Here is a 4,007-nt window from a genome sequence, read left to right as displayed (position 1 = left end):
TGGAATCCTTATTTTTATTTTTCATAATAATTTTCGAAAAAATTAAAAGAAAATACAAAATATTATAAAATCATAAAAATCAAAAAAAATATTTTTTGTGTTTCTTGTTTGAGTCATGTGTCACATTATAAGTTTGGTGTCAATTGCCTGTGCATCTTGCATTTTTCGAAAATTTTCATGCATTCATAGTGTTCTTCATGATCTTCAAGTTGTTCTTGGTAAGTCTTCTTGTTTTATCTTTGCATTTGCATGTTTTGTGTCTTTTCTTGTTTTTCATATGCATTCTTGAATTCTTAGTGTCTAAGCATTAAAGAATTCTAAGTTTGGTGTCTTGCTGGTTTTCTTTGCATTAAAAATTTTTCAAAAATATGTTCTTGATGTTCATCATGATCTTCATAGTGTTCTTGGTGTTCATCTTGACATTCATAGCATTCTTACATGCATTCATTGTTTTGATCTAAAAATCTTCATGCATTGCATAATTTTCATGTTTTTCTCTCTCATCATTAAAAATTCAAAAATCAAAAAAATATCTTTCCCTTTTTCTCTCATCAAATTCGAAAATTTGGATTGACTTTTTCAAAAATTTTTAAAATCAAGTTGTTTCTTATGAGTCAAATCAAATCTTCAATTTGAAAATCTTATCTTTTTTCAAAATCTTTTTCAAAAATCAAATCTTTTTCAAATTTCTCAGTTATTTTCGAAAATTCCAAAAATATTTTTCAAAAATATTTTTTCTTATTTTTATATCAAATTTTCGAAAATAACATCATCAATTAATGTTTTGATTCAAAAATTTCAAGTTTGTTACTTACTTGTTAAGAAAGATTCAAACTTTAAGTTCTAGAATCATATCTTATGATTTCTTGTGAATCAAGTCATTAATTGTGATTTTAAAAATCAAATCCTTTTTCAAAACTAATTTCAATCATAGTTTTTCAAAAATATCTTCCTTATCTTATCTTTTTCAAAATATGATTTTAATATATCTTTTCTAACTTCGTATCCTCTTATCTTTTCAAAATTGATTTTCAAAATTTGTTTCAACTAACTAACTAACTTTTTGTTTGTTTCTCATCTTTTTCAAAACTACCTAACTAACTCTCTCTCTCTCTCTCTCTAATTTTCGAAAATATCTCCCTCTTTTTCAAAAATTCTTTTTTAATTAACCAATTATTTTAATCTTTGATTTTAAAAAAAAAATTTCGAAAAATTACTAACTTCTGTCAAAAACTATTTTCGAAAATCACTAACTCTTTTTCAAAAATTATTTTCGAAAATTCTCTCTCTCTCATCTTATTCTATTTATTTATTCATCTACTAACATCTCTTCCTCACATCACTCACCAAATTCGAACCCTCTCTTCCATCTGTGTTCGAATTTTTTTCTTCTTCTCTTCTTCTACTAACAATAAGGAACCTCTTTACTGTGACATAGAGGATTCCTCTTCTTTTCTTTTTCTCTTCTCTTTCTTATGAGCAGGGATAAAGAAAAAGGCATTCTTGTTGAAGCTGATCCAGAACCTGAAAGGACTCTGAAGAGAAAACTAAGAGAAGCTAAATTACAACAATCCAGAGACAACCTTATTGAAAATTTCGAACAAGTAAAGGAGATGGCAGCCGAACCCAACAACAATAATGCAAGGAGAATGCTTGGTGACTTTACTGCACCTAATTCCAATTTACATGGAAGAAGCATCTCCATTCCTACCATTGGAGCAAACAATTTTGAGCTGAAACCTCAGCTAGTTTCTCTGATGCAGCAGAACTGCAAGTTTCATGGACTTCCATCTGAAGATCCTTTTCAGTTCTTAACTGAATTCTTGCAAATCTGTGATACTGTTAAGACTAATGGAGTAGATCTTGAAGTCTACAGGCTCATGCTTTTCCCTTTTGCTGTAAGAGACAGAGCTAAAATATGGTTGGACTCTCAACCCAAAGACAGCCTGAACTCTTGGGATAAGCTGGTCACGGCTTTCTTAGCCAAGTTCTTTCCTCCTCAAAAGCTGAGCAAGCTTAGAGCTGATGTTCAAACCTTCAGACAGAAAGAAGGTGAATCCCTCTATGAAGCTTGGGAAAGATACAAGCAGCTGACCAAAAAGTGTCCTTCTGACATGCTTTCAGAATGGACCATCCTGGATATCTTCTATGATGGTTTATCTAAGCTATCAAAGATGTCATTGGATACTTCTGCAGGTGGATCCATTCACCTAAAGAAAACGCCTGCAGAAGCTCAAGAACTCATTGACATGGTTGCTAATAACCAGTTCATGTACACTTCTGAGAGGAATCCTGTGAGTAATGGGACGCCTATGAAGAAGGGAGTTCTTGAAATTGATACTCTGAATGCCATATTGGCTCAGAATAAAATATTGACTCAGCAAGTCAATATGATTTCTCAGAGTCTGAATGGAATGCAAGCTGCATCCAACAGTACTCAAGAGGCTTCCCCTGAAGAAGAAGCTTATGATCCTGAGAACCCTGCAATAGCAGAGGTAAATTACATGGGTGAACCATCTGAAAACAACTATAATCCATCATGGAGAAATCATCCAAATCTCTCATGGAAGGATCAAAAGCCTCAACAAGGCTTTAATAATGGTGGAAGAAACAGGTTTAACAATAATAAACCTTTTCCATCATCCACTCAGCAACAGACAGAGAACTCTGAACAAAATACTTCTAATTTAGCAAACTTAGTCTCTGATCTATCCAAGGCCACTGTAAGTTTCATGAATGAAACAAGGTCTTCCATTAATTTGGAAGCACAAGTGGGCCAGCTGAGTAAAAGAATCACTGAAATCCCTCCTAGTACTCTCCCAAGCAATACAGAAGAGAATCCAAAAGGAAGTGCAAGGCCATTGACATAACCAAAATGGCCAAACCCAAAGAAGGAGAGGAGGACGTGAATCCCAAGGGGGAAGACCTCCTGGGACGTCCAGTGATCAATAAGGAGTTTCCCTCTGAGGAACCAAAGGAATCTGAAACTCATCTAGAGACCATAGAGATTTCATTGAACCTCCTTATGCCATTCATGAGCTCTGATGAGTATTCCTCTTCTGAAGAGAATGAGGATGTTACTGAAGAGCAAGCTGCCAAGTTCCTTGGTGCAATCATGAAGCTAAATGCCAAATTATTTGGCATTGATACTTGGGAAGATGAACCTCCCTTGTTCACCAATGAACTAAGTGATCTGGATCAACTGACATTGCCTCAGAAGAGACAGGATCCTGGAAAGTTCATAATACCTTGTACCATAGGCACCATGATCTTTAAGGCTCTGTGTGACCTTGGTTCAGGAATAAACCTCATGCCTCTCTCTGTAATAGAGAAACTGGGAATCTATGGGGTGCAAGCTGCTAAAATCTCATTAGAGATGGCAGATAATTCAAGAAAACAGGCTTATGGACAAGTAGAGGACGTGTTAGTAAAGGTTGAAGGCCTTTACATCCCTGCTGATTTCATAGTCTTAGATACTGGAAAGGAAGAGGATGAATCCATCATCCTAGGAAGACCTTTCCTAGCCACAGCAAGAGCTGTGATTGATGTGGACAGAGGAGAATTGATCCTTCAATTAAATAAGGACAACCTTGTGTTTACAACTCAAGGATCTCTCTCTGCATCCATGGAGAGGAAGTAGAAAAAGCTTCTCTCAAAGCAGAGTCAACCAAAGCCCCCACAGTCAAACTCTAAGTTTGGTGTTGGGAGGCCACAACCAAACTCTAAGTTTGGTGTCAAACCCCCATATCCAAACTCTAAGTTTGGTGTTGGGAGGTCTCAACAAAGCTCTGCACATCTGTGAGGCTCCATGAGAGCCCACTGTCAAGCTATTGACATTAAAGAGGCGCTTGTTGGGAGGAAACCCAATTGTTATTTATCTAACTATATTTTTTCTTAGTTATATGTCTTTGTAGGTTGATGAGAGGATATTTTATACGCTTTTTGGGGTTAATTTCATATAGTTTTTAGTATGTTTTAGTTAGTTTTTAGTTTATTTTCATTAGTTT

General features: G+C 35.0%; 1 non-coding gene across 1 annotated transcript; it reads right to left on the bottom strand.

Annotated features, from left to right (window-relative positions):
* Window positions 1-2,012: 2,012 nt before the first annotated feature.
* LOC112761282 (small nucleolar RNA R71) lies at window positions 2,013-2,120 on the bottom strand. The gene has a single exon (XR_003181683.1). It is a non-coding gene; the product is annotated as a small nucleolar RNA R71 (small nucleolar RNA).
* Window positions 2,121-4,007: the final 1,887 nt, after the last annotated feature.

Source organism: Arachis hypogaea, chromosome 16 (assembly GCF_003086295.3).
Source record: "Arachis hypogaea cultivar Tifrunner chromosome 16, arahy.Tifrunner.gnm2.J5K5, whole genome shotgun sequence".
NCBI lineage: Eukaryota > Viridiplantae > Streptophyta > Magnoliopsida > Fabales > Fabaceae > Arachis > Arachis hypogaea.
The sequence above is the reverse complement of the archived record's forward strand: the minus strand, read 5'-3'. Positions and strand labels throughout refer to the sequence as shown.